This window comes from Varanus komodoensis, unplaced genomic scaffold, assembly GCF_004798865.1.
Source record: "Varanus komodoensis strain SLA01 unplaced genomic scaffold, ASM479886v1 scaffold7_1, whole genome shotgun sequence".
NCBI classification, from domain to species: domain Eukaryota; kingdom Metazoa; phylum Chordata; class Lepidosauria; order Squamata; family Varanidae; genus Varanus; species Varanus komodoensis.
This window is the reverse complement of record NW_025336479.1, coordinates 18,869,126-18,881,768: the sequence shown is the minus strand read 5'-3', so window position 1 is coordinate 18,881,768 and position 12,643 is coordinate 18,869,126. Positions and strand designations below refer to the sequence as shown.

The following is a 12,643-nucleotide window of genomic DNA, read 5'->3' as shown; positions in this document are numbered from 1 at the left end:
AGCATTATTCTGCTAACACCAAACAAAACACTAGCAAGTCAGCATGTCAGCAGAGACTGCCCCAGGCACCCTCATCTTAAGAAGACCGCTTTCTGAATATATTCAGTTCTTTTGCACTTCATATTCAAACAGGGAAAACAAAAAAGAAAAAGGAAATAAATTACTATTCTGATGTGAAAATGGTTTGAAATAGGGGGAAGAATCATGGATGGGAAAAAGAGCATCACATTTCAGGATGAACAAGAGAGGATTTGGGTCATCACCATAGAGAAAGTGCTCAATTAAAAGCCAGAACATCTCTCAGATGCACAGTAACCATCTTCTTATGCAGCACCAGGGGCTCCTATTGCTATTTGTTGTGTGAGATGCTGATTCTCCTTCTTCTTGAGTCACATAAAACAGTGTTCATCTACATCCCAGACATGGTACACATGCACTGGATACTTGGGGGTTAATTATTGCCAACAGCCCAAGAGCATTCTTTCAATGAGTAACCAAAGGATGCTACAGCAGAGGCTCTGGGACCTTGCTTACTTTGTGTAGATGTCCAGTTTAGCAGCTCATTAGCAGATACAAAGCAGAAATGACATTAGAGTGGAAATGCAAATGTCAGAAGAACCTCAGCGCCATAGCTGAGCACTGTACTTCCAGAGGATCACAACTCTTGCCTTATTACTAGTCATCTTTACATTTGGTTGCTTCCAATCAAGCCCACTAGCACTTGCAGTGTGAGGTCATCTCACATTTATGCTGTGTTAAGGAGAAAATTGGAAACAAGACTCCTTCCCTCTGCTCAGATGTGTTGTTCACTGTTTCTTGCCTTCTCTAAATCACAGCATATTTGGAGCTCATAAGAAAGTAACGGTGCACTTTTCACTGCACTGGTATGGAACATCAAGTTCTCCCCTCCCTCCTGCCCAGAAATAACATGTAGTAAAAGTCACATTGTCCTAACATAACCCTGTTTTGCATTTTGTGCCTACACAAGGCAAAGATACAGAATGGATAGGATGAATATGCACAAGTTAGTAGGGTGCTTTACCAGAGGCTGTGGAGAAGGAAGACAGGAAGTTGACATGGAATGTGGCATGTCACAGCCTCATCTCTATTATATCTCATTGTTCTATTTCTAGTTGCAACTCTGAAAGAAAAGTGGGATAAACTGATACCTCCTTAATTACCTTCCATTTACTTGAAACAAACTTAACATGACATTAGAAAAAAATGTGGAATAGCCAATAAATAAATAAATAAATAAATAAATAAATGGTGAGCTGTTTTAAATCCCCAAAAACATGTTAGAGTTTTCAAATTTGTCCTTAAAATAGTTCCCCAGGGAAGAAAAAGTTATTGCCTTGCCACTTTTTGTGAAACTATATACCTGTTGTCAAAAAGAATAACTCTGTAGTAAGTGACAGAACAATAACCCCTTTCTACCCCATTTTTAAGAGCAAGCTCAAAACTTTAACAAGTGACATAGAAAAAGGATAAAATGGAAAATATCACAATGCATATTTTATTTTTTCTTAAGTTCTATGGATTCCTAAGACATAAAGAATTTTTAACTCAGCATCAAATTGCTTCTTTAAGGTAGGGAAAACTAAAGGCAGCATTAGCATAGTGATAGGCTTCAGTTCTCAAGGCACAATGGCACTAGTGAAGCCCATGCAAAATCAAAGGAAGATTGATGGCACAAAGCTCTGAGGACTGCAGTTAAACCATTTTTAATATAGAAATGGAGGAACTTGGAAGTCTCCACTCTGTGGGTTGCTGACAACTAGGGAAATTGCCGAGTGAAAAGTCACTTCAGATATCCATGAATTGAAATATGCTTTAGAAATACAATGCATCAGTGTCCTTCACCTTTCACTCCTGTGTACATACACTTGAGTTAGAAAACAGACACAAAATGAAAATGTCCATATAAACATATGCACACTGAAAATGGTGGGAAAGCATAAAGAAAAAATAGAAATTGAGGGCAGACAGAGCCTAGCATTTGAAAGTAGGCTGCTAAATGTTTATTGGGCTTATTCTACCTTGGGAAGCACAAACCCTAAAACAGTATCTATGGTAACAAAGATGGAAACTATCCACTCTAATCTGTGCTGTTAAAATAAGTTTACAGTGGTCCTTAATCTGCAATGAGAGATTTCAGGTAAAGATTCAGCCTGTAGACAACCATCCAGCTCTGGCCAAAGGAGAGACAAGCCTGGATTTTAGTAAGAAATCCCCTTAAGACTACAATTCAAAGTGAGTCAGAAGATCTTAATTCAGCTTACAGATCATGCTTGTCAGTAGTCTGAGCAACAGACAAACAAAGCTGGCTTGCTCCTTCTACAGATCGCATTTACCATACTTCAATTCCCAAAATAACAGGTAAAGCTTCTTCTGACACTCCCATTACTCCACAAAGCTGGCTACCAACTTCTCTTTAGGGCCCTGGAGTTATGTGGCACCCAAAAGCTGGTGCAAGATGTCTTGTTGAAGTAACTGGGAACAATGGCCACAATGCTATCCAATACAACATATATGTAAGTAGAAAGTGACCAATAAAGCCCAGCATGGTCACATTTGACTTCAAAAGAGGAGCATTCTCAAAAATGATCACCAAGTCCAAACAGCATCCACTTGAAAGGTCGGAAAGGTCAAATGTGAATTTGCCTCTCTTCCAACAAAAATATGTAACTTGTCCTTAAAATTGGCCTCCATACCAGTGGACTGGAAAGTAGCCAATGCAGCTTTATCTTAAGGATGGGTACAGCAAAGTCAGGAAGAGGGAGACAAAGAGAAAGAGAGAAAAAGAGATACCTAGCTTCACAATGGAATTTTGAAGAGACTAATCAGAGAAGACCCAAAATACGTTTCATAATGTTTAGAGCGAGGAAGAGTTCTGCTTTATGGAAAGGTGAACAGGATAGACAGCAGGTTGGTTAAATGAAGGGATTGCTAAGTTCAGACTCTAGTCCTTGAAAGGTCTGGCTGTAACTTCAGCTGTCACTGCAGCACTGTGATTTGGCAGCCCAAGGGGAAAACAAGAGCCAAAAACTGGGGGGAAGGGATGTGTGACAACTCAGCTTTACATATTGGCCCAAGTGTATGAGTCTTGCACCAGCACACTCTCCTTCTGGTACCCCTTCTCTGCTTTCTGAATGATTCAACACTTCCTGGGGCAATTAACAGGGCCGTCTTAATAGCATTATGGGCCCCTACGACAACTACAAATACTGTTAATTTTGGAAGTTTTCCAATTTTCCAAGGGTTAACATACACAGATTAGTATGGGGCCCACGGGCAAGTGCCCATCAGGCCCATGCATTAAGACGGCCCTGGCAATTAACCATAATTTGCCATGGTGTCCCAATTTTTTTTGAACCATGTTTCAGAAACAGAGCAAGAAACAACTTCAAAATGTGCTTCAGATCCTCGCTCATTCTGTCATTGGGAACCACAATTCTCCCATTCAAGAGTAACTAAAAACCATGGTTAATTAAAGTTCAGATTGCGGTACACAGGAATGAAAGGAAGGCTTAGCCTAAGGAGAGAATGTGAGCATACAAGATCTTGGATTATTAAGCCAAGATATGTACATCTGAACCAGGCCAGCAATTTGAAACAGCCAGTGAACTATCTGGCTATGTGTTTTTATTCACATAGCTTGAAGCAGATATCGGGGAAACAGGGGTCTGATCATTAAGCAACTGTACAACCATTCTGAGGTATATTGGTAAATATCTGGATTTCCATTGGCTTTCTTAAAACTGAAATTGCTTAAAACTTTCTAACATTTTACTGTGCATATATCTGGGACACATTCACACACTGTTTCCATAAGGAAAAGTGACTTTTGCTTGTGTCTGTTTACAGAAAAATATTAAGCTTTAAAAATAGATGCTTGCCGTTAACAGAGTCCACCTACAATGAAATTCCATGAAAGAACAGCTAACTGTTAAGCCATTTAAAAAGTATAACAGGGAAGGAGAATGTGTTTTATTCATCATTTTAGTTATAATGTTGTAATGTACTTATAGTAGCTCAGGGAATGGCATACTTTAAAAAGAGAGTCTCATTTAAATACTTGACATAAGCAATTGTCTGGATGCCATGCACATTTTTATGAGCAACAATTTTTATAATGCTTGTGGCTGTAAATAATGGAAAGTCAATTAATATGAATATCTTATCAAGGGCAAACGCCATTAAATTACTAATAAAACGTTTATGCCAACTTGTGAAAAATCTATCCTATTTAGTTAATGAATTGAGCATGGAATAATTTAAATAGCCAGTCTACATTTTTAGAAAGCTGATGAGATTGTAAACCTGTGGAAAACTGCTCAGGTCTATTGATATAACAAGCACTTACAGCAGGAGCTTCTTGAATTTTATTTTGAAGCACAAGTGAAAAAGTTCTTTTTGCTGCTTGTATCACATTTTCTCTAACTGATTTACTGCTTTTAACATTATCTTCACCTATCATTTGATGGTTTTAGATTAAGCCTGCAGTCTACAGGCACTGGCTTGTACCCAGTGTTCATCTGACTTAAGGTTTGTCCCACTCATTTCAATGGATCTACTTGAAAATTGGATACATACCAGAATGGATAAGGTTGGAATACCACCAAATAATTATGTGCTTGTGCAGAAAAGGTTTTTTGTGTGGTCAATCAATTCAAACTGTTCCTATTGCTTTAAACTATGACCTAAGAAAGACTCTAAACAAAGTTTTGATCTCCTGTGACTAACACACTTGCAGTGCAATATGTAATATTAGCTTGCAAGCACAAAAAATTATTCCTATCATCTTATGAAGCATTACCCATTAAACATTATCTTTAGCATGGGTTCTTAATTCCAGCTGATAGTTTCAATCCCACTGCTTCCATAGAAGTGCATGAAGAGCTGATAAGAGTACATAGAGAAAAGCTTCTGGGCTATCAAGGACCATGATTTTGTTTTTCAACAAAATCCACAATAAACTCCTATTCTCACATTACAGGTACTCCCATAAAGCAAGGTTGGGTAACCTATGACCTTCCAGGTGTATGAGTCCATATCAACACTAGCTAGGAAAGCCAATGGTGAAGGCTGATGGAGGTAAAATATCTGAAAGGTCCCAAGCTGCCCATACATGGCATCAAGGAATAGCTATTTTTGGAAACCTGCATTCTGGCGCTTGAGCATAACAATGGAATCTTTAATCTAATCTCATTTCCACCAACTTCCTGGTGAGTTGAGGAAAGGACCATCCCTGGGATATATGCATAGACACACTGTGTGCAGCATGGTATTCATCTGGCCAGCCGCAGAAGTATTTGTCAAGTGAAAACACAAGGTTGGATCCAAAGAAGCTTAAGCAGAATTCCACTCAGCAATGGAGCTTTCCCCTTTTCTTCCATTCCACTGCAGCTTCCTGTATTTCATATAAATCTGTATGTTATGGTCAAGGGTCACTACTTAACAGGGTCAGATATTGTGTCAGTGCTACAGCTGGAGGGAAGAATCAGTGGGATTCAGAAGGAGGAATAAGTCTCTGTTGATGTAAGAGGACTGTGGATCCAACCCACCTTCATTAAAAACAGTGCTCAGATATGGAGCAAGCCTAATGAACTCAGATATTGTGGCTTGGAAATAAAGTGTGAGGATGATGCATTGTAGTACTGAGCCAAAAATGGGAGTTTTAATATGGCCAAGCAGCATGATGGAACTCATGTGGTTTGGAGGGAAATATCAATGTCAGATCCATGCATGAGAACAGGATTAGAATAAAAAATGCAAAACTCCTGGAGCTAAATCATTTCACAACTTACATTTCATACAAGACAAATGGTTGGCAAATCATCTGAGGGTTAAAACTCTGTTTTGATAGCATCAATATATTGATCACTCTTGAGTAAAATGGAATGCTATGTAAAATAAATCTGAAGTTCAATGAAAATGAAATATTTAATAAGCTTTTGAGTAACAGTCATTTTTTTTAGTGGTAGGAGCAAGAGAAAAGATGAGGAGTACAACTGGAAGGTATTGCATCCCCCCAGCACTAAAATAAGATCAATTTTAAACTTTGCTAGAGAATAAGAAATTTACAATTTGAAATAAGTTGCAATATAGACTCTTAGAAAATAAAAGAGCAAGTACATTCTCCATCCCACATCCATTAGGTCCAATGGCAAAGTATTTTGTGAATGCCCTGACTGGTTGTTTTATGTACTCTCTAACTCATCTTCCCTAAAGTGACTTCATAAAAATTTCAGTTTCTGTTTTAATTCAAATTCAGCAGGGGTTCCCTGTGCAGGTACTGAGTGCCAGTGTGGATGGTGGTGAGAATATTGAACTGGGGACCCAGGAGATCTGAGTTCTAGTCTCCACTTAGCCATGAAGCTCACTGGGTAACTCTAGGCCAGCTCAGATTCTCAGCCTTACCTACCTCATAGGATTGTTAAAATAGAATGATGATGACAGCGATGATGATGATGATGATGATGATGATGATGATGATAAAAATGAATATCATGATGCATGCCAGTCTCTGTTTATAGCATGTCAAGAAGAGTTGTGTAAGACTGAAGGTTTGGACAGGATTAATGAAACCAGAAAGACTACTGAAACATCCTTAATAGTCAAAGGCAGAAATGCAGGTAAATCTTTTGTTAGGGAGACTACCCTGATGATGGACACAGATTATGGGATGGTTGGACAGGACTAGGATCAAGAGTAGAGTCGGCTGGAAACCTGCCACATCACAGCCAAGTTCCAATGAGAGGAGCTCCTGGACCTGTTCCTCCTCTTCATCATTGAAACCTGCTGCTTCTTCTGCATCAAACTCTGGTTCAGGCAGTGCTGGTTGGGAAGAGGCTAGAGAAGCAGGAGCAATAGATGCTACTGCCTTCTTGTTCTTTGACTCTCTGCCTGGAACACAAACAAGGGGTTGCAATGATGAAAAAGAGGATGAGGTGTAATTGCAGCTGGCTACTGTGGTGGTGAAAAAGTTGCCTCATTGAAGGAGGGATCTTGCCCAAGGGCCCTCAAAAGCCTGGAGCCAGCTCTGTGGTTGGAAAAGAGGACTTGTCCTTATTCCCCCACTCCAGCCAGAGGAAATGGCAAGCTAACCGTGAGCAGGGGATTGTTTGGGGGAGCACATGCTTCCCATTCAAGCAGCTTTCCCCCACCCAGGAGTGGCCACCACATTACACCTAGTCTGCATCTGTTTCTTTGTTATCACTTCTATGTATAAACCAAGTGAGAGAGTGAGGGTGCAGTCATCCATGAGCTGAGCCCCTTCTGTCGGAATTGGGCTGGGGCAGTGGTAAAAACACATTTACTCAAGTGCTCAACAACTGGATAAAGCTGACTGATGGAGCATAGCAGACATGCAGTCTTATTTATTTATTTAGGGGACTTCTTTGCCACCCCATTCGCCGACACCTCGGGGCGGCTCGCAAACCATAAATAAATAAAATTCAATAAAACAATATAAATTAACGATATAAATTAAGTCGCCCTGGCCAAAGAATAAAATGAATAAATAATATTAACAATTAAAATAGCATAACAGTCTTAGAAGGGCTGTGTGGTGGCACGGGAGTGCTATGAGCAAGCAGAGAAAAACCATGTTTTCTCTTGCATGAGTAAATATGTAGGGAGTGTTTACACAGCAAGTCTAGCTTGTTTGCAAGGCCTTTTTCTTTGTTTTCCTCCTCACTGTAACTTGCTTCTGGTTGGTTAATAACTGCTGTATAAAAATAGAGATCATACCACCCAACTGACTTCATCAAAGTAATAAGACTTGTTTCAGATATATTTAGGATAGAAATATTACTTTGGAAATGTACCATGATTTCTCTTTTGAAGATATAAGTTAGGGTATAGAGTTCACCTGCCCAGAATGCACTTTACTGTTCCTGCATTCCTCTGTTTTTTCTGGTGTTGTCACCAGCTATAAGTGGTGGTAGTGGGAGAAAGTAGAAACTCAGACTAGGAAATAGCAGTTGGATTTAAGAAGCGCACGCGAGAGAGAGAGAGAGAGAAAGGTAAGGATAATGGAAGCACATTTGGCATAGGCATTCAGTTCAGAACATCTCATGAAGAACAGTGGAATTGGTGGTCTCTTGGCAAGTTTAAGCTCTGCCTCCACTTCGGCTATGCATATCCTCCTTCAAAATGAAAAGAAATCAAACCTACATAAGGGCAGCACCCCTGTCACAGTTCAGAGAAGTGGGATAAGCAGAATCATGCAATTACTTTGTGGGTGCAGTTGAGGCTGCTCTGTTCTAGCTCAGACTGCAGCACCCTCTTTTGATTAAACTCATATCCTAAGTTTTGACCTCCAAATTGACTCGCTAGATAAACACAATGTAGGGACATTAAAATCTATAGGAGAAATGGATGTCATTTGTCACACACTTGCCATGGCTCCTTCACACAGAACATTTTCTCTTTTCTGGCCACTGTAGAGGAATCAGTCAAGGGAAACCAAGAGGAGACCTGCGATGGTCTCTTTGCTTGCCTCCCGATCAGCCTTCCTTATATAGATCAGTTGTTCTTTCAGGTCCACAGCGGTGTGGAGCTAGGGCCCTGCTTAGCTGGATCGGCCATGTGTTCACGGCTTCCATACACACTGTGCCAATTGGATAATCAGGAGAAATTCATCAACCATTCATACTGCAACCTGTCACCCGTACACAGACTGCATCGCCAGCTCTCAGTGAATGCACACTTGATCTACAGCAGAAGTTTTGTAAATTTCAGCAAAGACAACTTTGCCAAGAGAAAAATGGAGCAGAAAATATGTCATAAATGTTTTGTGAAGCAGCAAAGTGAACAAGGGGCTCCGTGCTGCAAGATCAATCTGCTGATTCGTTTAAAAAGTTACATGAACAGGCAATAAATCAGAGGCACAATTTATTTGCTACTTTATAGAGACATCCTGAGTCACAAAATTTTAGATGCCTTTGCCTTGCCCTTGTGTTCATGTTTTTTTTAAAGAGAAAGTGTTCTTCCAACATTCACTTAAGCATTAAAATAGAAAATCTCCCTTTTCTCATCATCCTATTATTATTATTAAATTCCTGAAAATTGAAAACTCTTTGAAGGTCAAAAAGGAAAAAACTCAATCAAGCTTGAAAAATTACATTCAGAACGGTTTATGCATTTGATCTGACCAGAATTAAGCAAGAACAAACAAAGGAAAAATAAGTACAGGGCCTAATTCATGCTTGTCACTCCACTCCCATCTGCCCCCTTCAGTCTTTTTCCTCAATAGAGGTGCAAGGATCCTGATGTGGGAGCAGCAGAACACTGGTGTAACATTACAGATAGTGGGAGTACACAGGCATGATACATCTTGCTAATCTACTTTCAACTTATCAATAAGGCCAGTTTGTGTCTAGTCAAGAAGAGGTTTTGCCAGTGGTACAGCTTTGCTTTGCTTTGCTTTGCTTTGCTTGGAAAAGAAAAGAATCATACTCGTACTGTTTAAAGGAATGCATGGAAAGCAAGAACATGACTTCTGCTTTCCACAATGTCATTGAAAGGGCAGGGGACAACAAGAGTAGCCGCCCCGAGGCTTCGGCGAATGGGGTGGCATAGAAATGTTTTAATAAATAAATAAATAGTTGTGATTATGCATCTGCAGAAAGTCCACCCTCCACACATGCAGGAACGCCCTCACAAAAGACTTGCAGTTGCTCCTCCTCCTCCTCGCCACTGCAACATGCTTGTTCACTAACTCTCTCCCTGGCCCAGACAAGGGTGTTGATCTCTGCCTTCCTGCCAAGCAGGCCTATAGTAGCACAGATGGGATGGAGGGAAAGGATCAATAGGGCTGGTGACCATGGGGAGAGACAGGGCCATTGGCTGAGCACGAACTGACTTCACTGATCTGTTGGAAGCAGACAATCAAAACGGAGCAGGTACGCCACCAGTCTGGTCCAAGAGCCTACCAAAACCTGGAACTGGCACTGGTAAACACACATTATTCTAAAGGCATGGCTTTAAAGTCTGGATAGTAAAATCCCCATACCACATTCCCACATACTGGGCTGCTGCACCTACGCAAGCAAAAATTCAACAAAAGTGGGCAGGGGAGTCTGTAGCAACTAGATAATGGATTTAATGTTTGCTTTGGCCCACAACTAAGAATTAATCAGGAGTGAGACGCTAAGACAAGTTCCAACTGGCCTATTTCAATACTATCAAATAAAACATTTTAGATTTTCTTGGCCACTAACAGAGTTCAAGGAAACCAGGTCCAGCTGAATACAAATGACAGTAAGCAAGTTCTGTCAGTATTCCCATACTATACAACCCTTTCACATCCCTGGTCATATCACCAGATTTTTGCCAGGATCGTTTTCCCTAATCAGCAGCAGACCTCCAAAATTCCAGCACACATTCCACTCAAATTCCTTTTCATGGGACAGGCTATGAGCTGAATTAAGAACTTTATCCATGCAAAACATGTGCTTGACCAGTCAACTACACCAAATGATCTTAGGCATGAAAAACAGGTAAAACGGCCTGCCCTATTATGTTTAGTTTTGCCTTAATTGTGAAGATGTACCCCCACCCCCAAAAAAGTACCTCTGCATAAGAGGGCAGGCTAGAGAAAAAGCCAAAAGCTTCTCTTCTCCACTTAAAAAGTTTAAACATATCATAGCATATGGTATACAGTGGTCAAGCCTTGCCATCAATCCTGTGTCATCGTAGGAAGAGGAAGAGAAAGGAGAAAAGAGAAACACAGAGGTTTGATTGCACAAGTGAGACAGAGCGAGCCGTAAATGGCTAGCCAGAGAATGCAGTGCACTGCAGCAGAGAGGGATGGCCTATGCATCTTTGCAGAAGCTTTACAGATCCAACCCATACAGGGGGAACAGGGCTGTATGCACTGCCCAGTCTCTTCACACATGCCAGCTGCACCCCATGTGGATCAGAAGAGTTTGAAATAGGATTCTAACTGCGTGCTGAAGAGGCAATCAGGAAGGCTATGCAATCGCTGTTCCCGGTTACCGGGTGGATTCTTCAGACTCTACTTTCGGACCATCCTGCTCATCATGGGCAGGTTGGGAGTGGAGCCAGGTCAGGCAGGAAAGTTGCTGATGGAGCCAGCATGCACCTCCACAAGTTGACATTTGTAATGTCTAAATGGAGGGCAAGCCCTCTGGATTTAAGAGACAGCTAAATCTCTGCTAATAACTGAGGCATATTTAAAAAGTGTGCTATAAAAATAAAGGAAGAGTTAAATTAAAGGTGAAGCTATTAACATTGTTGGTAGCCCATCACAGTGTAATGGGTTTTTTCTGCCCTTCTGAACTTACACCTTTGCACAAAATAGGACTGTAGACTCTGCTGGGGTTTCTTAGGTTATGCTAGTTCATGCCAATCATAAATCTCTGTCCTGGGATGACTTGCCAAAATTGTCTTGCTGTGGATTTCCTTCCAGAGTACTGTACGGTAGTGTTAAATAGCATTGCTCCCTCATAGCTGTCACAGGGTATACAGAAATTTGCTCAGGCATTTTGATGATGCTACATGACCACAAAATGCTTAAGCACTTTTATACAGAAAAAGATATACACTCCTGCTCAAGCAGTAGCATTTTTTCCACCTTTAAAATGTCTTTTATCTCATGGGAAAACTTTGGCACTCTGTGCTGTGTTAGCATTTTGCTGGCATAAATGTTTCAGTATTTATATCTCATAAACAAAACAAAACAAAAGGAAGAAAAAGCACACTGATCAGGAATGGGCTTTTCTTTCTTTTCTTTCTTTTTTTTAAGAGACAGTTTCCAGCAAGATTCAAACCAGTGTTTTAACTTTTATCATTTGCCCAGAAAAGGCAGAAATACTGAAATGTTATTAGGAAGGCACCTATTTGGAGAAGGAGGAGAGAGAAATAGTTCTAATACTATGCAGAGGTGTCTCTTTCTGTGCATTATTCATTTAAATGAATTCCATATTTACAAGGGCACGTGGGCAGATTTAATAACTTACCTGATATAATGCATCACAAATTGCATTGCAAACTAAAGAGCCAAGTGGGCAGAGAATACTAAGAAGACCAAACTATTTAATCATGAGTCTGAAGGAGTTTCACAACAGTAAGAAACATTTGCATGTGAAGAAAGTTAGGCAGTTTTCTTTCCATCCCCCATCATAAATTTCGAATGCTTGTAGATGCTATGAATTTGGGGACTTAAATGTACTAAAGCAGTTCTGTTTATCCTTTATGGAGAATGTTAACACATTTTCTAAATTCAGTCTTTAGAAGGATTAAATTCAGTATGAAATATGAGTGTCAGCAAGATTAAGCTGATAAAATTCAGGAATAAAATATATTTGTGTGGGGGGAAATGTCATAAATAAAAATCTACTTTATAGCATTCAGTCAAGCTTAAAAGTACAGAGATCTGGGAATATATGCCACAAAGGGATAATACTGTTTGGGATATGTTTTAAAAATAGGATTTTTATGCCTTTTCTTAACCAGTTAAAGATAAAATACATTACATGAGCCTATTATAGAAATCTCAAAAATTAAGCATGCTTTGGATATAATACATGGTGGGGGAGGGGTCATGATCAGACCTGGTTGCACTGCATATGGAGACAGTTGGGTATTAGATGTCACCCAGAGGTAAAATGTC

General features: G+C 40.1%; 1 protein-coding gene across 1 annotated transcript in view; it reads right to left on the bottom strand.

The window, feature by feature from the left end:
- DOCK2 (dedicator of cytokinesis 2) overlaps nt 1-12,643 on the bottom strand; it is a 315,348-nt gene that overhangs the window by 148,549 nt on the left and 154,156 nt on the right. The window lies entirely within an intron of this gene.